This window comes from Podarcis raffonei, chromosome 13 (genome assembly GCF_027172205.1).
Source record: "Podarcis raffonei isolate rPodRaf1 chromosome 13, rPodRaf1.pri, whole genome shotgun sequence".
Lineage (NCBI taxonomy): Eukaryota > Metazoa > Chordata > Lepidosauria > Squamata > Lacertidae > Podarcis > Podarcis raffonei.
Window position 1 is genome coordinate 8,495,937 of NC_070614.1, and position 27,154 is coordinate 8,523,090.

General features: G+C 44.5%; 1 pseudogene; it reads left to right on the forward strand.

The window, feature by feature from the left end:
- LOC128400283 (UDP-glucuronosyltransferase 2A2-like) lies at window positions 1–25,586 on the forward strand (annotated as a pseudogene).
- The last annotated feature ends 1,568 nt before the right edge of the window (window positions 25,587–27,154 follow it).

Genomic DNA, 27,154 nt, shown 5'->3' on the forward strand with positions numbered 1-27,154 from the left:
TGTTATCTGGGTCTGAGCCTCAGGACACCTTTGTCCTTTTCCTGCGGCAGCAGGGAGTGAGCATCTCAGCATATCCAGGTAAGTCAGGAGACCCTGAATAGATTTTGTCTGGGAAGGCAAAGTGAAGTGTTGGCCAATATAAGGGGAATCATGTGGCCCAAGGTATATGAAGCAGCCACCGTGATGAAGCCATAGCAGATTCACCTAGCTAGGTAAAGTGTAAAGGGACCCCTGACCATTAGGTCCAGTCGTGGCCGATTCTGGGGTTGCGGCGCTCATCTCGCTTTATTGGCCGAGGGAGCCGGCGTACAGCTTCCGGGTCATGTGGCCAGCATGACTAAGCCGCTTCTGGCGAACCAGAGCAGCGCACGGAAACGCCGTTTACCTTCCCACCAGAGCGGTACCTATTTATCTACTTGCACTTTGACATGCTTCCAAACTGTTAGGTTGTCAGGAGCAGGGACCAAGCAATGGGAGCTCACCCCGTTGCGGGGATTCGAACTGCCAACCTTCTGATCAGCAAGTCCTAGGCTCTGTGGTTTAACCCACAGCGCCACCCGCGCTAATTGCCCCTAATTAAATATAGCGAACCCACCGCACAGCAAGTCAATAAAGTGAATTTCTACCATTTACCACAGGCTATCTTGTGGGGGGTCTTGTGTGAGGGAAACTTCGATTCAGGGGGTCTCCGGCAGGAGTCGATCAAACAAGGAAAATTTTATTTGCAAAAAGAGGTTGGTGAAACAAAGTTGGGTCAGGAAATGCGTTCTTTCTGGTAGAAGTCAACTTATTACTTAAACTAGATGATGATGATGATGATGATGATGATGATGATGATGATGATGATGTATTATTTATACCCCCGCCCATCTGGCTGGGTTTCCTCAGCCACTCTGGGCGGCTCTCAACAGACTATAAAAAATACAATATAAAGCTGTTGCAGGATTGAACAGTTGCTAAAAATCTGTTGTTACACTTCCGGTAGATGTTCAGGTTTCTAGAATAGGCGGTAAAATGACTATAATTCAATTTCTGCTACTTCACTCTCATTCCTTTACTTAGTTATGACAGTTAAATACTTTTAACACAGCACAGCTTCCTTCACAGTTAATACTTTGGTTCATGAGTGAGGGGCATTTTTTTGTCAGTTAGCAATCAGACTCCTGAGGTATTCCAACAAACTAGTTGGAATACCTCAGGCGTGGGGTTGTTAACAGACCCAGGGGGTCTCCTCACTCCTTGTTACTGGTTTGGGAGTCTTCTTTATCTAGACAAAAGAAAAAAAAAATTTCCTTCCAGTAGCACCTTAAAGACCAACTAAGTTAGTTCTTGGTATGAGCTTTCGTGTGCATGCACACTTCTTCAGATACACTGAAACAGAAGTTGCCAGATCCTTCTATAGGTGGGGAGGGGTATTACTCAGAAGGGTGGTGGGAATGGGTGATTGGCAGATAGCTGTGATGAGCCTGTTGACGACTCTTAACGACTGCAATAGGTCTTACAGGAAAAAGCAAGGGGTGAGAAGGTGAAAAATGGCTTTGTCATGTATAATGAGATAAGAATCCAATGTCTTTGTTCAGACCAGGTCTCTCCATGGTTTTAAGTTTGGTAATGAGTTGCAATTCAGCAGCTTCTCTTTCCAGTCTATTTCTGAAATTCCTTTGTAGTAAAACAGCTACTTTGAGATCTTGTATAGAATGTCCTGGGAGATTGAAGTGTTCTCCTACTTTATCTCCTTCTTTATCTAGAACAGGCATAGCAAACTCTGGCCCTCCAGATGTTTGGGACTACAATTCCCATCATCCCTATCTAAGAGGACCAGTGATCAGGGATGATGGGAATTGTAGTCCCAAACATCTGCAGGGCCGGAGTTTGCCTGTGCCTGATCTAGGATACCTCTCTCTCCTGACCGGAATGAGTTCCAAGTAAGCTGTATCCTCATAGCTTCTCCCTCTCCTGGCACAGACTCAGCCCTCCAGTTTGTGGGGTGTGAAACACAGAGCAGTCAAATACAACATTCCTAGAGTGGACATGTTTAGACATGAAGAGGGATGTTTGTCCAGCCAGTAGATAAACTTCCTGTTTCCTCCTGGGCTGGGGCAAATTTTCTCTACATGTGACCAGAGGTGGGCGTGACCTCACCTGTGCAGGTAACAAAAGCACAGGACTGGCCACCACATCTCTCTCTGACTCCATTCCGCAAAGAAGCAACAGCTCCTTAGCCTGAGATGCTCTCTTGTCTTCCAGCCAAAGGAGGACAAAGGAACTATCTCCTTATGGGATAGATTCCAGGTGTATATATTTTGTAACTTAAGTCTGCCTTCTGGGATCCATCTGTGAACAGAATGTGTGAGTAAACTATTGTATACTTTTTATACAAGACTGTGTCATGTCTATTCTTTTTAAGAGGGAATAAGGGGAATTACCAGGAAACTTATTTTAGAGGCTTAAGCAGGCTTGGCAAAACGTTAAGAAAGGGGAATGTTACTCTGCTAAATTATAGAACTTGTTAACACAAGTTGGGAAGGATATAATTAAACAATATATCCTCTCCTGCCTCCCTGAACATTCCCACACAGTTATCTCTGGTCTGTATACCTTCCCCAGACCCTCAACCCAGTCTCCCTATCTAAGCTGTGAGGCTCCTTCCTCCAGCTAAAGTTATTCTCCTCAGAGCAGATGTTCAACTCAAATCAGAACTGATTCTCCCTCAGACGAACCCTATCCTAATTCCTATCTACCATCTCAAATCAAGCCCTGTCTCTCAAACTATCTCACTCCAGCTCTTTCCCTTCACTACCCCATCTAACTTTCTCCCTCAGAAACAGCTCCTTTTATTCTCCCGCCCAAAGTGCTGGCTCCACCCCCCTCTGACTAGCTGCCTTGGTAGCCAATCAGAGAGAGGCTGCAGCCCTCTGGTGGAATTCTGAGGGACTGCATCACCAGATTCTGGTCTGACTCTGCTGTCCCTCACAGAAGCCTAAGCTGGCCTGCGCCTGGCCAGTTCCTTTGTGATTACAACACCTTCCATGGGGCCAAAATTTGGGAACTATTAGGGGCTGGGGGCTGGATGTTGAAGCTTTACATTTCTGGTTTCCTCTTACCACTTTATTCTTATTCCTTTTAATGCTCTATTTTACCACAAAATAAACTAATGAAAGAGAACCAGTAATTACAACTGCCCAGCCCTGCAAAGGAACTGGCCCCTAAGGCAGCTAAGGCTGCAGTCCTGGGACACTTGCTTTGGAGTTAGCCACTATCAGAAAGTGCTGTGAAGTTATGATTATATTACATAACATGCCTAAAGCTTTTAAGTTTGCCCTTCTGTTGCATCCAGCTTCCCAATATTCTTTCCTCCCTCCCTGAATGGTCATGGTACACTGTGTACCCACAACCCTGGGACCGTTTCAGACTGAAAACAGAATAATAATAATAATTTATTATTTGTACCTTGCCCATCTGGCTGGGTTTCCCCAGCCACTCTGGGCGGCTTCCACAAAGACAAAAAATACACTAAGATGTCACACATTAAAAACTTCCCTGAACAGGGCTGCCTTAAGATGTCTTCTGAATGTCAGGTAGTTGTTTATCTCTTTGACATCTGATGGGAGGGCGTTCCACAGGGCGGGCACCACTACCAAGAAGGCCCTCTGCCTGGTTCCCTGTAGCTTTGCTTCTTGCAATGAGGGAACCCCCAGAAGGCCCTCGGCGCTGGATCTCAGCGTCCGGGCAGAACGATGGGGGTGGAGACGCTCCTTCAGGTATACTGGGCCGAGGCCATTTAGGGAAGATAGCATGTGCGTGTACTCACTGCAGATGGAAATCTAGCTTGTTAGAGAAGGTGCTTGCACCTAGACCTCTGCCCTGATATGCTAGTATTTTGTTCACAAGGAGAGCATTGGCATTCAATCTCCCACCTGCATCCTACAGTCGCAGAGTCCCAGGAAGATTGCTTCACGTGATGTCTGCATTTTTGAATGCCATGAATGAAATTAGGGGCAGGATTCTCCAAGGTGGGCAAGAATACGGTTAAATTGTACCTGTGAAAGTAACGGAGTAGTCCAATATTTCCCAACCATGCCAGGGCAGCTACACCACTGGAACAGCTGCGATATCCTATACCCCCTTGGCCTGGAGGGTGTAACCCAGAAGATGTATATATCCTATATCCTATAGCTGTATAAAACGATATGCTAATAAGTTGTTGTTTTGGGGTGGAAGGTACATTTGCATTAATTCCAGTTGTGTAAAAATATCATTTAGTTGAAATAGCGATGGAGGAATGTTGTGCCATTTGTTTTTTTCATTCCAGAAATCTCCAACGACAGACTTGACTCAACACATTTGGTTAAAAACTCTTCTGGGAAAGGAAAGTTAATATTGTGAGGTTTCCGCACAAAATGAAATACTGATTAATAATTCAGTTGAGGAGTGACAGAAGAAATCGGTTGTCTCAGAAAAGAACATCATGACCCCCACATCAGCAGGAGTGGCATTAATTCATTTGTTAACACTTCAGCTTGTCTTAGTGGGAAACATTTTCTGTGGGAATGTGCTTATCTGGCCAGAGGATGGCAGCCACTGGCTATATATCAAGGTCGTTATTCAGGAACTGCTGCATAGAGGTCACAACGTCAGCATCCTAACTCCGTCAGCAACCTTTTTAATAAAACCCAGTGATGATATAGCGGCTGCCAGGTTTGAGGTGTACCAAGTGCCCTATGGAAAGAGTGCCATGGACTCCTCTATGCAGGAGCTCGTAATGTTGGGGTTGAACAACAAACCAGCCATCCTGACTTTCCACAGCTTCTACCAAGCAGCAAGGAAATGCATAAGAAACATAAATGAAATTCATAGGCAGAGGTGTGAAGCGGTGCTGGGCAATCCAGAACTCATGGCCCGCCTGAAAAAAAGACAGGAGTGCCTGGCGTGCTCTGGTCCATGGGGTCACAAGGAGTCGGACACGACTAAATGACTAAACAACAACAACAACGAGTAGGAGTAGAAGCTGGCACTTAGAATAGTAGCTCACCTATTTTCCTTCCCTTGAGTGAATTAGACAAGGCAGCACTTGTCCACACTTATCTACAGAAAGCATAATACCTAATAAATTGTTTTTCTTTTCTTCTCTTTGCTTTTCTTCTCTTTTCTATTGGCTGGTAGGTTGCCAAGCAAGGGGAAGGGTATATTTTTTACTTTACTGAGGAGCACAAACACATAACACCACCTAGTGAATAGTCAAAATTATCTTCCACATCTGGAACAGTAGCAAAAATGTAGGCTTGTATGAGATGGTAAAACCAAGACACTTGTAGGGTGTGTGTTCCTTCTGTCCGTCCGTCCTTCCATCTCTTTCTCTGTTAATTATTATTTTCTCTTCCCTTTTTCATGTTCTTTCTTTCCGTTACAAAAAAAATCTTTTCTCCTTTTTTGCAGTTTGGGGGGGGCAGCTCTGTCACTGCTAAAATGCATCTTGTATCTTTATACATGGTTTTTAGTGTGTTGGCAGAAACTCTAGAAACAACTTGTGTATTTGGCGCCCTAATGTTTATTAGAGACATTTTATGCTTACAATCTTTTTATATATACAGCGGTACCTCTGGTTGCGAACGGGATCCGTTCTGGAGGCCCGTTTGCAACATGAAAAGCCTGCAACCTGAAGCGCCGTATCTGCGCAGGTGCACAACATGCTTTGGTGTTTGTGCGCATGCGCAAAGTGCAATTTAGCACTACTGTGCATGCGCGAGCAGCAAAACTTGGAAGTAACCCTTTCCAGTACTTCTGGGTCGCGGTGGGAAGCAACCTGAAAAAATGTAACATGAAGCAAATGTAACATGAGCTATGACTGTAACCCTTTAAAAGACTTGTATCATACCTCTATTGTTCTATCCTTCCATTTATTTAGTTAAATTTCCTTGAAAATTCAGTATCAGTCACCTTGATGCCAAGCCAAAAACTCATTGGTGACTGCTTGGCAACTAGAACAGAACAGTTACCGTATTTTTTCGCTCTATAAGATGCACCAGACCACAAGATGCACCTAGCTTTTGGAGGAGGAAAACAAGAAGAAAGAAAATTCTGAACCTCAGAAGCCAGAACAGCAAGAGGGGTCGCTGCGCAGTGAAAGCAGTGATCCCTCTTCCTGTTCTGGCTTCTGGGATAGCTGCGCAGCCTGCATTCACTCCATAAGACACACACACATTTCCCCTTACTTTTTAGAAGGAAAAAAGTGAGTCTTATAGAGCAAAAAATACGGCAAATTTTTGTGTGCATGTGTGCTTGTGTGAGAGTGATTTTCTTACAGGAGCTAGGTGAGGTCTGAGATCTTTGGACTCGAACTGGATCTTTTTTTAAAAAAAAATAATAATTTTTATTAACCGACCAATCAAATCAAATCAAATCACATCACATAAATCCCGAATTACAAAGCCGAATTTTAAATTTAAATTAAACTCGAACTGGATCTTTGGACTCGAGCAATTTGGATTCTGGTTGTTTATCCTGGTGCCCCTGCATTTCCCCATACAAAGGTGAGATCCAAGTTGCATGTTGCAAATCTGATCAATTCGGCATGCACAACAAAGCTGTTGACTAAAGTGCACTGCCTGGTTCTGGCCCCCAAACCAGGCCATAGCAGGACAAAGTGCTTGCTGCTTGCTCAGCAAAGAAGTGATGGAATATCGTCAAATACATGCAACAATACTGGGAAACTGAAAAGTTAATAATTGAAAGAGGGGTCAGTACCCACCCTTATAGAACCGCACTTAGTGAACTACTGCAGTCCAGCCCATTGCATTTTATACTAAGATATACTAAGATAAGCTCTGTTATCTGGGTCTGAGCCTCAGGACACCTTTGTCCTTTTCCTGCGGCAGCAGGGAGTGAGCATCTCAGCATATCCAGGTAAGTCAGGAGACCCTGAATAGATTTTGTCTGGGAAGGCAAAGTGAAGTGTTGGCCAATATAAGGGGAATCATGTGGCCCAAGGTATATGAAGCAGCCACCGTGATGAAGCCATAGCAGATTCACCTAGCTAGGTAAAGTGTAAAGGGACCCCTGACCATTAGGTCCAGTCGTGGCCGATTCTGGGGTTGCGGCGCTCATCTCGCTTTATTGGCCGAGGGAGCCGGCGTACAGCTTCCGGGTCATGTGGCCAGCATGACTAAGCCGCTTCTGGCGAACCAGAGCAGCGCACGGAAACGCCGTTTACCTTCCCACCAGAGCGGTACCTATTTATCTACTTGCACTTTGACATGCTTCCAAACTGTTAGGTTGTCAGGAGCAGGGACCAAGCAATGGGAGCTCACCCCGTTGCGGGGATTCGAACTGCCAACCTTCTGATCAGCAAGTCCTAGGCTCTGTGGTTTAACCCACAGCGCCACCCGCGCTAATTGCCCCTAATTAAATATAGCGAACCCACCACACAGCAGGTCAATAAAGTGAATTTCTACCATTCTACCAAAATAGACTTGTTTATAGTCGGCAGGACATGTTATCTATTCGGCTACAGAGTGAGTGCTGCACAAATTGTGAGTGTCTCCGCGTCTGCAAGGAGGATTTTCTGACTTCAAAGAACTGGGGAGTAAAGAGACACAGGAGAGACCGTAAACAGAAGAGAGGCTGCAGAGGAGGAAGGCGATTAAGGCAATTAAGGCTAAAGACACAACATTATAACTTACCGCTTCCCAGCATTTTCTATGCTAACGTGAGATCTTTGGGGAATAAGCTGGAGGAGTGGAAATTGTGGATAGCAACGGAGAAAACTGTGAGTGAATGCTGTCTTCTGCTGCTTACAGAAACTTGGCTGACACCATTTACTCCTGACTCAGCCATAGAACTAACGGGCTATACAGTGTTCCGCCATGATAGAACAGAGGACTCTGGTAAAAGAAGGGGGGGAGGTTTGTGTGCATACGTGAATAACAGCTGGTGCACAAACCACGCTGTGATAGCTAGCCACTGCTCTCCAACTGTGGAATTTATGACGCTTAAATGCAGACCTATATATATCCCCCGAGAATTTACAGCAGTACTGATAACTATAGTATACATTGCACCTGATGCGAACACCAAAGAGGCAATGGGTCTTCTGCATGATGCCATTAGCAGACAACAAGGCAAGTATCCCGAGGCTGCATTTCTTGTATGCGGGGATTTCAACCAGGCAGATCTGAAAGTGGTTCTACCTAAATTCTATCAACACATAAAGTGTGCAACCAGGGGAGAAAAGACTCTGGACAGGCTGTATACAAATGTTAAACAGGCCTATAAGGCCGAACCATTGGCACATCTAGGCCAATCTGATCATGTGTCCCTGCTCCTGACTCCTGAATATATTCCATTGAGGAAACGGACTCCAGCTATAAAGAGGGATATTACAATATGGCCAGCTGAAGCATCCCAACAACTACAAGACTGTTTTCATGACACCGATTGGGAGGTATTCGCCCAACAGGATATAGAGACTCATACTGAGCAAGTGTTGGACTATATCAGGTTCTGCACTGACAATGTAACACAGAGGCGCCGGATAAAGATCTACCCAAACAGGAAGCCCTGGATGACAAGGGAGGTCCAGGGGTTGCTAAAGGCAAGAAATACTGCTTTCAGAAGTGGAAATAAGTCGCTGTACAGCTTAGCTAGAGCGGATCTAAAGAGAGGTATCCGTGTAGCAAAGGAGGCGTATAGACAGCGGCTGGAGAATCATCTACAAAGTAACAACACCAGGCAGGTGTGGCAAGGTGTACAAGAATTAACAGGGTATAAATCCAAGGATTCCCTGGCAGACGAGGGAGGGGCATCCCTCGCAGAGGATTTGAATGCCTTTTTTGCCCGTTTTGAAGTAACATCTGCAGCAACACCTGCTGAGGCTTTACCACCACCACCACCACCCCCTGGGAAGGCTTTGCCATCATCACTACCATCACCATCATCAGTACAAAGGAATGGAGCAGTCTCTGTGGAAAAAGAAGAGATGAGGAAGGTGTTGAAGGGAATCAACCCAAGGAAGGCCACAGGGCCAGATGGGGTAGCTGGAAGGGTATTGAGAGACTGTGCAGATCAACTAGCAGGAGTTTTCACTGGGATTTTAAATCGATCCCTAGCCCAGGCTATTGTTCCATCCTGCCTAAAGTCCTCTATTATCGTTCCAATAGCAAAAAAACCTAACCCGGAAGAACTGAATGACTTTCGTCCAGTAGCACTCACACCTATAATCATGAAGTGCTTTGAAAAGCTAGTACGAAATCATGTCATTGCCTGCCTACCAGAGGGACTGGACACATTCCAATTTGCTTATAAAACGAAAAGATCGACAGAGGACGCTGTGGCGATTGCCCTCCATGCCGTCCTTGCACATTTGGAGCAGCGGGGGGGTTATGCCAGACTGCTTTTTTTAGATTTCAGCTCGGCATTTAATACCATTCTACCACAGCGTCTGATGTCTAAACTGGAAGATCTGGGGCTTCCGTTATCACTTTGTGGGTGGATATTGGACTTTTTGTCAGACCGCTCCCAGGGGGTTCGGTTGGGCCCTTATACCTCTAAAATGCTTAAGACTAACATAGGAACACCACAGGGATGCGTACTCAGTCCGCTCCTTTATATTCTCTACACGTACGATTGTGTCGCTGCTCACCCTAGTAATAGGGTTGTCAAATTTGCAGATGACACAACCGTGATTGGGCTCATCCCTGAAAGGGAGGGTGAAACGCACTATAGAGATGAGGTGGAGCGGCTGACAGAGTGGTGCAGAGCTAACAACTTGCTCATAAATACAAGGAAGACAAAGGAGCTTGTGGTGGACTTCAGGAGACAGAAGAGCAATATCCAGCCACTTTTGATTGATGGGGTCTGTGTGGAGAGGGTAACAACATTCAGATTTTTGGGCATTGAATTACAAGAGGATCTGTCCTGGAGTGTCAACACAAGGGGGCTTGTGAAGAAGGCGCAGCAGAGACTGTACTTTTTGAGAATTCTAAGGAAAAACCATCTCCCGCAGAAACTGCTGCTTGCCTTCTATCACTGTGCCATTGAGAGCGTGCTCACTTATGGCTTATGTGTGTGGTACGGAAGCTGTACTACCCAGGACAGGATGGGGTTGTGCAGAGTTGTTAAGGCAGCAGAGAGCATTGTTGGCTGCCCACTCTCCACCTTAGAGCAGATTTATGCCACAAGGTGCCATAGGAAGGCACTGGACATAGTAAAAGATCCATCGCATCCTGGTCACTGTCTCTTCGAGCTCCTGCCGTCGGGACGGAGATACAGGACGATGAAGACAAGAACGAGCCGTCTTAAGAACAGCTTCTTCTCCAGAGCGATCTCAGCCCTGAATGGGAAGCCTGGACTTTGAAAGTCATCTAATCTTCCTTGCTGTACTATACTGTATTGTTTTAATTAGTGTTTTTATGGAGCAGTCGAGTAATTTCGTTGTCCCTGAGAGGGGGCAATGACAATAAAGATATTATTATTATTATTATTATTTACCACAGGCTATCTTGTGGGGGGTCTTGTGTGAGGGAAACTTCGATTCAGGGGGTCTCCGGCAGGAGTCGATCAAACAAGGAAAATTTTATTTGCAAAAAGAGGTTGGTGAAACAAAGTTGGGTCAGGAAATGTGTTCTTTCTGGTAGAAGTCAACTTATTACTTAAACTAGATGATGATGATGATGATGATGATGATGATGATGATGATGATGTATTATTTATACCCCCGCCCATCTGGCTGGGTTTCCTCAGCCACTCTGGGCGGCTCTCAACAGACTATAAAAAATAGAATATAAAGCTGTTGCAGGATTGAACAGTTGCTAAAAATCTGTTGTTACACTTCCGGTAGATGTTCAGGTTTCTAGAATAGGCGGTAAAATGACTATAATTCAATTTCTGCTACTTCACTCTCATTCCTTTACTTAGTTATGGCAGTTAAATACTTTTAACACAGCACAGCTTCCTTCACAGTTAATACTTTGGTTCATGAGTGAGGGGCATTTTTTGTCAGTTAGCAATCACACTCCTGAGGTATTCCAACAAACTAGTTGGAATACCTCAGGCGTGGGGTTGTTAACAGACCCAGGGGGTCTCCTCACTCCTTGTTACTGGTTTGGGAGTCTTCTTTATCTAGACAAAAGAAAAAAAAATTCCTTCCAGTAGCACCTTAAAGACCAACTAAGTTAGTTCTTGGTATGAGCTTTCGTGTGCATGCACACTTCTTCAGATACACTGAAACAGAAGTTGCCAGATCCTTCTATATAGTGAGAAGGTGGGGAGGGGTATTACTCAGAAGGGTGGTGGGAATGGGTGATTGGCAGATAGCTGTGATGAGCCTGTTGACGACTCTTAACGACTGCAATAGGTCTTACAGGAAAAAGCAAGGGGTGAGAAGGTGAAAAATGGCTTTGTCATGTATAATGAGATAAGAATCCAATGTCTTTGTTCAGACCAGGTCTCTCCATGGTTTTAAGTTTGGTAATGAGTTGCAATTCAGCAGCTTCTCTTTCCAGTCTATTTCTGAAATTCCTTTGTAGTAAAACAGCTACTTTGAGATCTTGTATAGAATGTCCTGGGAGATTGAAGTGTTCTCCTACTTTATCTCCTTCTTTATCTAGAACAGGCATAGCAAACTCTGGCCCTCCAGATGTTTGGGACTACAATTCCCATCATCCCTATCTAAGAGGACCAGTGATCAGGGATGATGGGAATTGTAGTCCCAAACATCTGCAGGGCCGGAGTTTGCCTGTGCCTGATCTAGGATACCTCTCTCTCCTGACCGGAATGAGTTCCAAGTAAGCTGTATCCTCATAGCTTCTCCCTCTCCTGGCACAGACTCAGCCCTCCAGTTTGTGGGGTGTGAAACACAGAGCAGTCAAATACAACATTCCTAGAGTGGACATGTTTAGACATGAAGAGGGATGTTTGTCCAGCCAGTAGATAAACTTCCTGTTTCCTCCTGGGCTGGGGCAAATTTTCTCTACATGTGACCAGAGGTGGGCGTGACCTCACCTGTGCAGGTAACAAAAGCACAGGACTGGCCACCACATCTCTCTCTGACTCCATTCCGCAAAGAAGCAACAGCTCCTTAGCCTGAGATGCTCTCTTGTCTTCCAGCCAAAGGAGGACAAAGGAACTATCTCCTTATGGGATAGATTCCAGGTGTATATATTTTGTAACTTAAGTCTGCCTTCTGGGATCCATCTGTGAACAGAATGTGTGAGTAAACTATTGTATACTTTTTATACAAGACTGTGTCATGTCTATTCTTTTTAAGAGGGAATAAGGGGAATTACCAGGAAACTTATTTTAGAGGCTTAAGCAGGCTTGGCAAAACGTTAAGAAAGGGGAATGTTACTCTGCTAAATTATAGAACTTGTTAACACAAGTTGGGAAGGATATAATTAAACAATATATCCTCTCCTGCCTCCCTGAACATTCCCACACAGTTATCTCTGGTCTGTATACCTTCCCCAGACCCTCAACCCAGTCTCCCTATCTAAGCTGTGAGGCTCCTTCCTCCAGCTAAAGTTATTCTCCTCAGAGCAGATGTTCAACTCAAATCAGAACTGATTCTCCCTCAGACGAACCCTATCCTAATTCCTATCTACCATCTCAAATCAAGCCCTGTCTCTCAAACTATCTCACTCCAGCTCTTTCCCTTCACTACCCCATCTAACTTTCTCCCTCAGAAACAGCTCCTTTTATTCTCCCGCCCAAAGTGCTGGCTCCACCCCCCTCTGACTAGCTGCCTTGGTAGCCAATCAGAGAGAGGCTGCAGCCCTCTGGTGGAATTCTGAGGGACTGCATCACCAGATTCTGGTCTGACTCTGCTGTCCCTCACAGAAGCCTAAGCTGGCCTGTGCCTGGCCAGTTCCTTTGTGATTACAACACCTTCCATGGGGCCAAAATTTGGGAACTATTAGGGGCTGGGGGCTGGATGTTGAAGCTTTACATTTCTGGTTTCCTCTTTCCACTTTATTCTTATTCCTTTTAATGCTCTATTTTACCACAAAATAAACTAATGAAAGAGAACCAGTAATTACAACTGCCCAGCCCTGCAAAGGAACTGGCCCCTAAGGCAGCTAAGGCTGCAGTCCTGGGACACTTGCTTTGGAGTTAGCCACTATCAGAAAGTGCTGTGAAGTTATGATTATATTACATAACATGCCTAAAGCTTTTAAGTTTGCCCTTCTGTTGCATCCAGCTTCCCAATATTCTTTCCTCCCTCCCTGAATGGTCATGGTACACTGTGTACCCACAACCCTGGGACCGTTTCAGACTGAAAACAGAATAATAATAATAATTTATTATTTGTACCTTGCCCATCTGGCTGGGTTTCCCCAGCCACTCTGGGCGGCTTCCACAAAGACAAAAAATACACTAAGATGTCACACATTAAAAACTTCCCTGAACAGGGCTGCCTTAAGATGTCTTCTGAATGTCAGGTAGTTGTTTATCTCTTTGACATCTGATGGGAGGGCGTTCCACAGGGCGGGCACCACTACCGAGAAGGCCCTCTGCCTGGTTCCCTGTAGCTTTGCTTTTCGCAATGAGGGAACCCCCAGAAGGCCCTTGGCGCTGGATCTCAGCGTCCGGGCAGAACGATGGGGGTGGAGACGCTCCTTCAGGTATACTGGGCCGAGGCCATTTAGGGAAGATAGCATGTGCGTGTACTCACTGCAGATGGAAATCTAGCTTGTTAGAGAAGGTGCTTCCACCTAGACCTCTGCCCTGATATGCTAGTATTTTGTTCACAAGGAGAGCATTGGCATTCAATCTCCCACCTGCATCCTACAGTCACAGAGTCCCAGGAAGATTGCTTCACGTGATGTCTGCATTTTTGAATGCCATGAATGAAATTAGGGGCAGGATTCTCCAAGGTGGGCAAGAATACGGTTAAATTGTACCTGTGAAAGTAACGGAGTAGTCCAATATTTCCCAACCATGCCAGGGCAGCTACACCACTGGAACAGCTGCGATATCCTATACCCCCTTGGCCTGGAGGGTGTAACCCAGAAGATGTATATATCCTATATCCTATAGCTGTATAAAACGATATGCTAATAAGTTGTTGTTTTGGGGTGGAAGGTACATTTGCATTAATTCCAGTTGTGTAAAAATATCATTTAGTTGAAATAGCGATGGAGGGATGTTGTGCCATTTGTTTTTTTCATTCCAGAAATCTCCAACGACAGACTTGACTCAACACATTTGGTTAAAAACTCTTCTGGGAAAGGAAAGTTAATATTGTGAGGTTTCCGCACAAAATGAAATACTGATTAATAATTCAGTTGAGGAGTGACAGAAGAAATCGGTTGTCTCAGAAAAGAACATCATGACCCCCACATCAGCAGGAGTGGCATTAATTCATTTGTTAACACTTCAGTTTGTCTTAGTGGGAAACATTTTCTGTGGGAATGTGCTTATCTGGCCAGAGGATGGCAGCCACTAGCTATATATCAAGGTCGTTATTCAGGAACTGCTGCATAGAGGTCACAACGTCAGCATCCTAACTCCGTCAGCAACCTTTTTAATAAAACCCAGTGATGATATAGCGGCTGCCAGGTTTGAGGTGTACCAAGTGCCCTATGGAAAGAGTGCCATGGACTCCTCTATGCAGGAGCTCGTAATGTTGGGGTTGAACAACAAACCAGCCATCCTAACTTTCCACAGCTTCTACGAAGCAGCAAGGAAATGCATAAGAAACATAAATGAAATTCATAGGCAGAGGTGTGAAGCGGTGCTGGGCAATCCAGAACTCATGGCCCGCCTGAAAAAGAGCAACTATGATGTTCTGTTTGCGGACCTGATCTCACCCTGTGGCGACCTCATTGCTCTGAAGTTGAACATCCCATTTCTGTTCACCATAAGGGTCACGCCAGCCTCAACGCTAGAGAGACACTGTGGCAAAATGCCTGCTCCTCCTTCGTATGTTCCAGCTATCATGTCTGGGCTCACAGACAGAATGTCATTTGGAGAAAGGGTGAAGAATATAATATCTTACCTCGTGCAAGATTATATTTACCAGAGCTGGTGGGGAGAGTGGGACTCTTATTACAGTCAGGTTTTAGGTAAGTCTGTTTTTGTTTCTTCTTCCCAAAGGTAGAGTAGATGCTCTAAAGATGGCAAGGATTCCAACTTCAGTCCTTGGCATGGCCAGTTAGAAGGGGCCTCCAACTAGCAGGATTGGAAAGGCCTCATCCTGGGCCTGTGTAGAGCCACGGTCAACTGGGAAAAGACTCTACTAAGCTGGAGAGCCTACTATCTGTAATGGAGGGAGGTGTGGATCTCACCTGCTTTGCTCCTTTATCGCTTCACCCAGTTGCTCTGCCTGCTGTATTCAACTTGAAGTAGAATAATTTCTAAAATGAATTTGGAATTGAAGCATGGGCATTCTTTTGGAATTTTCTGCTCTTTCCCACCAATGTTCAAGCATGGAGAAAGCAAATTTGATATTGTAGCTATTGTTCCACCAGCATTCTTTTGTGCTGCTTTATTTACTGATGTGTCTTTCTGGGGTTTGGGAAGAAACTTTCTTTGGTTTGCAATATTATGTGAACCTTCCTAAATTGCATTTAATAATAATAAATATAATAATTTTTTATTTATACCCAGCCCTTCCCAGTTTGGAGGCTAACAGCAAATTGATTAAAATGTGATTTTAAAACAACATAAAATGCAACATAAAATGCAGCATCAGTATCAATAAATTTTGAAAATTCAGGGGGGGTCATGTTTTTTTGGGGGGGAACCCAGTCAGTAGACATCAAAATGATCACCAGGGCTAACTGACCAAGTTGGTCCTACTGGGGCCAGCAAGGAAACCAGGGAAGAATTTAAATGTGGGGTCCCAGAAAGGGATTCTTCATAGAAGAGGAAAGGAGAAAGGGAATAGAGGATCAGGCTAATTCAAACTGAAGACCAGGTGGAAGAGCTCTGTCTTACAGGCCCTGCGGAAGGAGATCAAGTCCTGCAGGGCCCTGGTCTCGTGGGACAGAGCATTCCACCAGGTTGGAGCCATCACTGAAAAAGCCCTTATTATTTCCTTAAATAATTATTTCCTTAAGTTATTTCCTTAAATAACACACACACGGAGACACAAGCTTGCAGCTTCCTGAATTTTGCGATGCCGTTCAACCAACCAAATAATTTGTACAAAATATGTGTATGTGCATCGCACACTTGCGGATCAGTAACGTAGAAAGAGAAAGAGACGCAAGGAAGATGGAGGAATCGAAAGCTTCTGCAAATGGAACACTCAGGATGAAACGGTGAAATCTGCTATGATTAAATGGGCACAAGATGTTGGACACAACATCATGATGGCTGACTGGGAACAGTTATGGACCACAGGTATGAAGTTTACGGCATGTAATGCCTTAAGAGAGAATTTAATGAAAATGACTTACAGGTGGTACGTGACACCAGTCAAGCTTGCAAAAATTTATAAATTACCTGACAATAAATGTTGGAAATGTAACGAGACTGAAGGTACATTCTTTCACCTTTGGTGGATGTGCCCGAGGATTAAGACATTCTGGGAGATGATTTATAACGAAATGAAAAAGGTATTTAAATATACCTTCCTGAAGAAACCAGAGGCCTTTCTCCTGGGCATGGTCGGCCAATTGGTGCCAAAGAAGGATAGAACTTTCTTTATGTATGCTACAACAGCAGCAAGAATACTCATCGCAAAGTATTGGAAGACACAAGATTTACCCACCCGGGAAGAATGGCAGATGAAGTTGATGGACTACATGGAACTGGCGGGAATGACTGGCAGAATCCGAGACCAGGGAGAAGAGTCGGTGGAAGAAGATTAGAAAAAATTTAAAGACTATTTACAGAAACACTGTAAAATTTATGAATGTTAGAAGGATGTTGGAATGAAGTTATATGGCTTTAGCAGAAATGTTATAAAGAATTAAGTAAAAATAGATTGTTAATGGGCCAAAGGGGAAAAAATAAGGTTAGATTGGGTTAAGATAAATTATAGGATAAAAACTGAGAAAGATGGAAAGGATTTGATGAAACAGCTAACTGAACTGGAATACAAAAAAGGGAGGTGTGAGGAGGTCGTTTAAACAAGTAATGAAAGACAAGATATGGAAATGTTGGATGTGTTTTTAATTGTTTCTGTTTTTGTTTTGTTAAGATAAGTAGTGTTTTTGCTTTTCTTGTATGGTATTGTTTTGCTTTGTTTAACTCTTTTTCTTCTTTTTGTAATCTTTAAACTCTTAATAAATATTACTTTAAAAAACACACGAAAGCTTCTGCAAATGGTGTTTGCCCTCGTGTTGTATACACAACTCAGTAACAAGAGGCGGAACAAGGAAGGTGTTTCTTTTGCTTTGGTTCCAGTGCCTTAGCAACAACTCTTTGGACCTAGAAGGTCCTGAGATCTATACATCCTGTCAGAAGCTTTCACTCCACCATCCCTGGGATCTTAATAGCCCTTTTCAGGCATTTGACTTAATGTGTGTGTGCTGAAGGTGGGGAGGAAGGAGCGTGAATACATGGTCTCCTCCCCCAGTTGCTCCCTGCCCACTTTTGTACTCCAGATATTTTGGGCTACAACTTCCATTAGCTCCATCCAGCAACTGGAAGCATCAGGTTGGGGAAGGCTGGTCTTACTAGTTCTGATTCATATTTAGCTGCCAATGCTGACTTCAGAGCTAAGGGTTCTTTCGAAAAGTATCAAACATGGATTTTCCTCTGAAAGAATATCCATCAAGAAGCCACTGCCCATCTTAGTTCTTAATGAATAAGTGTACATGTATTTTTTCAAGCACAGCTTTGTCCCCAACTATTGTTCAAATCTTTAGGTGTTCATTTGAAATGTAATGTGCAAACTAGCTTTCAATATTTCTAGAAACGAGTTTGCCAAATCCTTTGTATTTGTGAAGTAACTCGGTTTCTCTTCCTCATTCATCAGGGAGACCCACAACTCGTTGTGAAGTGATAGGGAAAGCAGATATCTGGTTGATCCGCACCTACTGGGACTTTGAATTCCCGCTGCCTTTCCTACCAAATTTTGAATTTGTGGGGGGTCTGCACTGTCAGCCAGCCAAGCCTTTGCCAGAGGTAATTCTCTCGCTTGACCTTCACTTGTGCATGATAACCATGCCTGGATCTTGTTCAAAGCACCTCCAGGGAAGGGGAGAGGGTGTGTGGTGGCATGATAAAGAAGTGGCAAGGTCAACTTAGATTAGAGAGGTGCCCACTTGGGCCCCACACTGTGGGTGCCCAACATTGGTGCACACGGCACCATGCCGTAATGATGTCATAATGTTGTGGGATGTAAGAATCAGGTGCAGTCAAACACAACATGGCTAGAGTAGACATGAAGGTTGTCTCAGTCCTCCAGCCGGAACTTCCTGCTTTCCAGGACTGAGACAAAACTTCCTATGTATAACTTGAGATGGGCGTAGCCTCTACTGTAGTAGAAAGAACCAGAACCACAGGCTGGCGACCATCTTGTCTGTCTTGTCTCTATCCATGCCATCTTAACAAGAGCACTACAAAGATGCACCCTTGGCTCCAGGCCCATAAGGAGATAGTCACCACATTTAAACTATGTTCTAACCTTTTAAGTCTGCCTTCTAGGTATCTTTGTGTGAACAGATGGTTACTTGTGAGTAAACATTTTATACTTTACAGAAGACTGTGTAGCATCTTATTTTAGGAGGGATTAAAGGGGAAAATACCAGGAAATATTTACAGTGACTCTAACAAGTCTGAGCAAGCTTTCTGCTGTGCTTGTGTTTAAAAGGGGGGAATGTTAACTCTGCTGATTTTGTTGAACTTGTAAAGACAAGTTGGGGTAGGATATCTTAGACAATATATCCTCCCCCGCATCCCTAAACATTCCCAGAAATGTGACGTGAGGCAATGACATCACGGCATGGAGCACCATCGTGATGACACAGTGCATGCGCTACGGAGGCCACCGGGCGTTGAGCACTGCGGCTGCCTCCATGCACCACCATGTACTGCAGCTACTGACACAGCGCACCACCCATTGCGGCTGCACACCGCCTTACTTCTGGTGCTCAGGCCCCAGCTGAGTCACCACTGCAGCAGCCTTACTATGGGGTGGGTTTGGGGCAACATTCAGAGTGTCAGAAAGGGAGAAGAGCACATCTGACGTGTGGAACACACAGTCTACTCATTGTAGCAGCTGTTCATTCCAACGAAGCTTGTGAAGACACATGGATTGTGTCCCATGTTTATGTAGAGAGGGGTGTGGAGTGCTTTCTGGATGGGCTACAAGCTTAAAGGTAAAGGCACAGTAGAAAAAGTGAGGAATCAGTGTCTCCAAGTGATGTGACCTGTGGTTCTGCTTGTTGTCTGCCCTGCACCCCACCTCTCCAGTCCTAAAGGCCAGTAGTAATAATAATAATAATAATAATAATAATAATAATAATAATAATAATTTATTTATACCCCGCCCATCTGGCTGAGTTTCCCCAGCCACTCTGGGCGGCTCCCAATCAGTGTTAAAAACAGTACAGCGTTACATATTAAAAACTTCCCTGAACAGGGCTGCCTTAAGATGTCTTCTGAATGTCAGGTAATTATTTATCTCTTTGACATCTGATGGGAGGGCGTTCCACACGGCGGACGCCACTACCGAGAAGGCCCTCTGTCTGGTTCCCTGTAGCCTCACTTCTCGCAATGAGGGAACCGCCAGAAGGCCCTCGGCGCTGGATCTCAGTGTCCGGGCTGAACGATGGGGGTGGAGACGCTCCTTCAGGTATACAGGACCGAGGCCGTTCAGGGCTTTAAAGGTTAGCACCAACACTTTGAATCGTGCTCGGAAACGTACTGGGAGCCAATGCAGATCTCTCAGAACCGGTGTTGTGTGGTCCCGGCGGCCACTCCCAGTCACCAGTCTAGCTGCCGCATTCTGGATTAATTGCAGTTTCCGGGTCACCTTCAAAGGTAGCCCCACGTAGAGCGCGTTGCAGTAGTCCAAGCGTGAGATAACTAGAGCATGCACCACTCTGGCGAGACAGTTCGCGGGCAAGTAGGGTCTTAGCCTGCGTACCAGGTGGAGCTAGTTGCCATTTGAAGCTCCTTCTGAGGAGCCTGAAACATACAGTAGTTTGAAAACTGGACTTTAAAGACCACCTTCCCTGTTACAAGCCAGCACACCTTTAAACATTGCTACAGAGCCTAGGACTTGCTGGTCGGAAGGTCGGCGGTTCAAATCCCCACGACGAGGTGAGCTCCCATTGCTTGGTCCCTGCTCCTGCCAACCTAGCAGTTCAAAAGCACGTCAAAGTGCAAGTAGATAAATAGGTACCGCTCCGGCGGGAAGGTAAACAGCGTTTCCGTGCGCTGCTCTGGTTCACCAGAAGTGGCTTAGTCATGCTGGCCACATGACCCGGAAGCTGTACGCCGGCTCCCTTGGCCAATAAAGCGAGATGAGCGCCGCAACCCCAGAGTTGGTCACGACTGGACCTCATGGTCAGGGGTCCCTTTACCTTTACGATACGATACGATATCTTTATTGTCATTGTCCCTTGCGGAACAATGAAATTGAAAACTACATAAAACTACATTAAAACTACAGAAAACTACCAGAAAACTACAGAAAACTACATAAAAGCTACATAAAACTGCTACAAAACTACACAAAACATTCAAAACCCCCTAAAAACTCTAAAACCCCATTTTAAAAAACACTATACTACAGAGACCCCTTATGCTGCGTTTAGAACCAGAATTGCATTAGCGTAGAAACTGTTTTTCAAGTCCTGGCCTTTATAACCCTATACCTTCTTCCAGAAGGCAGAAGCTGAAAGAGATCATTTACTCGTGCATTAGGTTTAAAAGCATGGAGAAATGTTGTTTGTTTGTTTATAAAGATGGCTTTTATCTCTCAACAGGAAATGGAAGAATTTGTCCAGAGTTCAGGGGAGCATGGCATTGTGGTGTTTTCTCTGGGCTCTCTTGTTGCAAGCTTAACAGATGAAAGGAATAACATGCTTGCATCAGCACTCAGCCAACTTCCACAGAAGGTCAGTGTTCATGTCATTTGGTTAAAAATGCAGTTGTATACAGTACTGGATTTGTGAAAATGCTGCCCTCATTTCCTTATCCCTGCCATGATAAGGGAACACTTTCCACATTTGTTTCCCTTAAAATCTACCCGTACTTAAACATCATCACTTATTTTTATTTTTATTTTTTAAAAAATTATTTAATTATTTATTGAGTACAAATTAGAAAAAAATACAAATATACCAAAAAAAAAAAGAAAATACATGTAACCAAGAGAAAGTTAGAAAAGATTTTACCTCTTCTCATATTTACAATTATTTACACCTCTACAAAACAATATTCACAATAAAGAAAAGAAATGAAAGGTAAAATATAAAAGAAAAGAACAAGAAGAAGATAAAGAAAAGGAAGAAATAAGATCAAAAATGAGAGTTTTAAAAGTAGATAAGTATTCACCATACTTTTTATTTTTGTAGATTATGAGAATTCTGAACAGCAGTGTTTTGGGTTGTTTTCAGATGACCTATTTGCTGAGCGTTCATCCTGTTTTATTTGCACAAGGTTTGCAGGGGGACTACAGTATGTTTGTAGGAAAGTTATAGGATGTTGCATCAAGAAATGGTTACCCCACACTTTCCAGGGCATTTTCCTGCCACTTTCCTTACCACAAAAAGTCCAATTTTGGGGAAGCAGGTTTGTTGTTCAAGAGTGCCAAATCCACTTTAGCTGTGAAGCTCGAATTTAATTTTGCACCTTGTATATCTTCGTAAGTATAAATGCCCTATTAGTTGCCTACTATCTTAATGTTGCCCATCACCCCAATCTCTGAGCGGTGTGAGCAGTGTTAGAAACTGAGATTTGAAAGCTAGGAGCTAAATGGCACCTTAAACCTAAGTTATGGGCGCAACAACGGAATATCCTGGCGTGCTTTTTTTAATAACAAGAATACAAAGCTGAAAATGAATGAATTGCAGCTAAAATATCAGAGTTTCCAAGCGCCCAACTTATTTAAAGGACTATGTTGTTGGACATGTATCACTGTTGGTCTAAGTATGTGAAATGTAACCGATATGCTTTTGTGCCTAATTGAACCATTACGTGTAGTGCTGTATATAAAGAAACCATTACGATTGTAACTAATGCCTTATCTCGGTGGGGAGGGGTGTTATGTACTGAAGTTCTCACCAGCAGGGGGAGACTGTAGATAGTTATGCAAATGAAGGATCGAAAGTGACGTTCAGTGATTGGATAGTTTTAGAAAGTTGTTACAGTAACGAGGTTCTGGAGCTCTATATAAGCAGGCTGACTGAGCTCTTCAGTTCAGTCCTGTTCCAGTTTACAAATAAAGAGCTGCTTTGGAAGAATAGAGTGTCGTCTGATATGTTCACCCACAACTTAACAAATGTTATGTTCATTTTTCACATGGTCTAGTCCTTCCGCTGCCCACCCCCCTAATATTATTAAGTGTGTCTCTTCTCCAGTCTTCAGAGAGTAACTGAAAGTGGGGAGGCAGAAGAAAAAAAATCCTCCTTTCCTTCCACTCTGCAGTTTTCATCTGAAATCTCAGGCACAGTACTGTGTCCAGAGTCCAGAAACTGATCACGCTAATGAAATTCCCTGTTGCAAAATGCGCCTAGAACAATGGGATTTTTGAACACTGGGTGTGAGGTTCTAGGGGTTTACCCAGGGTCTGTGTTTCCTTTTGGAAATGAGGCACACTGGAGACTGTGGTGTCTTCAGGATATATGGTTTATTTATTGTGATGGGATGATGAGCTGCTTGTGCGTGAAATTCCTAGTCCCTCAGAGTTTGGCTAAGTCCACAAACCTCTGTCTGTGACGGAGCTCCTTAAGCATGGCTCCGTCAGTCGCTTGTAGTATCAGACAGTGGGCGTTTACGGAACTTCTTCCAGCATAAAAGTTCCTTAATGGAAACGCGTCTTCTGGACTCTCGGCGTGACAGTTTCCGGCGAGGAGTGGGTGTCCCTATGGGAGGTCCTGAAACCTCCCCACTGTTTTCGCTTGAAGTATCTCTGAGCCATCCCTCCGACTCACTTTCCCTTGGAGCTCCTCCTCTCCCCCTGCTGGTACCTTCCCCAGCTGATAAGTCTCTCTCAGCCTCTGTGAGCCCTTTCACCTCCTGTTTCTCCGATGGCAGTTCCCTGACATTTATGCATATATACAACCAAAGCCTGTGATGGAGGGGTTCACAGCATGAACACCCCTAGTGGGTCTTCTTTCTCCCATAGCTGCAGCTTTGGATTCAAGCAGACATCCAACATCTCTCTCCCTCTCCCTCCCTCCCTCCCTCCCTCCCTCCCTCTCTCTCTCTCTCTCTCTCCCTGCAGCTTGCTGCTTTCCTTCCTGGTCACATCACACAAATGGCCTTGATTAAATTCAAACACTTGCTGGATCAAGGGATTTACAGATGTCTAGCGCCCACAAACTCATAATATTAATATATGTTATAGGCTCAGATGTACTCCAGAAATATGGTGCACGATCATTTTACTGTCACTAAAGAAGATGGTTAAGCAGTTAGTGTTGATGAGCCATATTAGAAAACAGATGGGCCAACAGTTATTGGAGAAGCTTTCAGAAACAACATGGTCCTGTTTAAAAGCCAAGCAAAATGAGTAGACGGCCTGTGAGCCAGTCTAGTTTTCTTTGCAATCTGAGCTACAGATAACAGTTTTTCCTTTTCCCCCCCTGATCCAGATTATTTGGCGCCACAAAGGGAAAAGGCCAGAAACCTTAGGAGCTAACACCAGGCTTTATGAATGGATACCACAAAATGATCTTCTGGGTAAGAGAGACCTCATGTTTCATTGCAGCTTTGGCTTCATTGCAGAGTTCTGCCAATTCCTAGGAAATATCTCTCCTCCATCCTCGCTTTCCTCACTCACGTCATGACAGCCCTAGATATTAGCAATGAACATCTTCCCCTTCGTTTATTCCATTCCTAATCAGTAGCTTCACCCTGCCCCTTGTATTCTGTTCTGCCTGTTTTATTGCTGAGCTTGGATCATTTTCAAAATTAATCACAGAAATGACAATGTGTGTGTTGGGCAGGGAAGAAGGGAAGATGCAAACTGGAAAATGGTGAGCGCACACATGCTGCAGCCCAGGGGTTGGCAACCTAAGACCCATGGGGTCGTTTAACCGGCCCATGAGCCACCCCTGAACCAAGCCACCCACTCGGTGAGTCCCCGCACGCTGCGCTAAACCGGCGCAGCGCAGCACAGGGACTCACTTTCGCGGCGCTGGAAGCTGCATCTGTGCAGATGTAGATGCCAGAAATCGTGTCTGTGCAGATGCAGGTGCCAGAAATCATGGGCAGGCGAGTGATCTGGCCCACGAAGGGATCTCCGCTGGAGTGAACTGGCCCATGTAAGGTAAACCTTGCTGACCCCCGCTGTAGCCTGAAAAAGGACATTTACAAAACACAGAAAAGAACTGTGGTTTGCTTATGCATTGACAACACACCATCGATCCAAAGATCCAGGGAAACGTTTGAATGGGGAGAATCTCAACGTTTCCTTTCTAAATGGTCAAGGATGCACATTATAGGCTTCTGCACATTCCTCTCTCACCTACGGCTTTCTGGTTTGACCTGACTCCTTGTCTGGTGCAAGCTGTTGGAAGAAACTCTTTGGTTGTGCTTCTCCTGACCAATAGTAGAAGCAGACCATTATCCAGAATGGATGCTGGTTGACCTCCCCCCGACCGCACAATATAAGATATAAACTGTCTCTGCTGTTTGCTTCTAGTCCTTCTCCAGGCCTCCTGCCATCACCAATTTGTAGAGTTCTAGATCAAACTATTATTCTTCATACCACAGCTGTTTCCCATACTTCCCCACTCTTCCCCAGTTTCTGCTAGAGTAGGCCAGCTTCTCTTGGGTGCAATTTTTTGGAATCCTTGGGGGGAGGGCAAAGAGCCAGGGGAAACAGCTGGAGTACACCCCAAGAAAAGCCAAGGCCCCAGACAGTGCTAAATTTTTGGTACTTTGTGTTTTCAACTATTGAGGACACCAAGGACTGCAAACTCTCTCTGTTTCACAAAGCTGTTGTTGTGTGCTTGGCCAGAGTCAGCGTTGAGTTCTAGAAACATTACTATGTATAGTGAACGGCAGTCTCCAGAGATTGCCTGACAGCTGGACTATGCTGGGCACTGTTGCTAAGAATCAATGATAATAACCTACTTGTCACATCCCATAGTCAACAGAGTCTCATCTTCTCCTTCCAGGACATCCCAAGACCAAAGCCTTCATAACACATGGAGGGATCAATGGGATTTATGAAGCAATTTACCATGGCGTTCCCACAGTGGGGATTCCCATATTTGCTGACCAGCCTGACAATATTGAGCACATGAAGGCAAAGGGGATGGCTGTAGGGCTGGACATCAAGACAATGGATGCAGAAGATTTAGTGGATGCCGTGAAGGCTGTCATTCTCAACGCCACGTGAGTCAATCGCAAACTCTCCTCTGAAGAAGACATCTGAAGGCAGCCCTGTTTAGGGAAGTTTTTAATGTTTGAAGTTTTATTCTGTTTTTAGTGTTTTGTTGGGAGCCACTCAAAGAGGCTGGGGAAATCCAGCCAGATGGGCGGGGTATTTCTTGCCCATTAACCTTATATCATGTGTCCTTGTGTTTTCTTTTTCTTTCTTTTTTTTTTTTTTAGCTATTTGAAAGATATTTATTGAAGTTTTACAAAAACATAAGTTTACAAAATGAAAAAAGGGCACCTTTAGCGCCCCCCCAATCTGCAAAGGAGCCTGGCTACGGGCTCCAGAGCGAAACGGGGTGTCTGGCGCGGTGCTGAGAGTCAATTGCTTCTTCCGTGGAGTGAAGCCGCACAGCTGTTGCCAGAGAGCGCTGACCTTTTTCCTGTGACAATTCGGCTATCAAACAACTACCCGTGAGTAGGTCAAGTTTAAAGACCGGGGGAATAAGGGGGGGAAAGTATTAATTTGGCACCGAAGCGGGAAGGTGTAAACAGGAAGTCCGCCTTCCGTTTCTTGTAAACAGATCAAAGCAAAGACTGTCTAAGCCAAGACCTTGAAAATCGCTTTAAAAAGACTTAAATCCTAACATCAATATAAGAGAACTCCCTCCCTGAGTTGCAGGAGAGGGGAGGGGAAAGGGGGAAGTATTTTTTGCCTGCAAAAAAGAGAGAAAAGGGAACAAAGACCACCACTTAATGCCTGGGAATGGACTGCCAAGGGACAATAGAACTGCCGTACTGTGAATCGCGCTGTTTATGGACAATGCAACTTTTTGACAGCTAACTCTGTAAGAGAGATACTTTGATTCTGAAGGGTTTCTCCGGACTTGAAACTGTTGCTTACCTCGTTAAAGGGGGGGATTTGGGAAAGTTGGAAAAGTTACTTTATTGTAACAAGTTTTGACTGTTACTCTGTCCCCCTAGAGGAACTTTGAAATTGCTACAACTGGCCAGGGAATTTTCCACTCTAAACTGGCCAGGGGAATTTTCCACTACAAAACAAGCTCTAACCGTGGGACTGACCTTGATCCATAGATAAAGTGTTATGGCAAACTTGCCTCAGGAAAAAACAACAAGATCGGGTAAAATTAGACTGCAGCAGCGAAGAGCATCAGCATCTGGCCCTTCTGCTCCACTAGGGGAAGATTCTGCTCAGGTTGGGCTAAAAGGAATGGCATCTGAAGAGGGTTTAGCTTCAGCATTAGGAAAAAATTTTGAATCTTTGGAAAAATTAAGTAAACAAGTTGCTGAAGCAACAACTAAAATTGATCAAAACACTTTAAGCATCAATAATTTGGGGCAGAAGGTGAACTCAAATACAGAATCTATTGAGAAACTGCTGCAGGAATCTACTTCGAATCGAAAGACAGCTGAAGAAGCAAAGGAAAAAGCATTGGCTGTAGAGGAAAAGATACCACCGATATGTAGGCAACTCGAGGATCACAGGTCATTGCTGTCTATGATTGAATTGAAAGAAAAACAGACAAATTTAAGGATCAGGGCTGTACCTGAACTTGAGAAAGATAGTTTGAGTGATTTTCTTACGCAGGAATTTGCAGACTTTTGGAACTTAGACTCAGATAAGCAAGATTTCAAGATAGTAAGCGCTTTTAGACTTGGAAGAGGGGGGAGAAAGAACAGGGTGAGA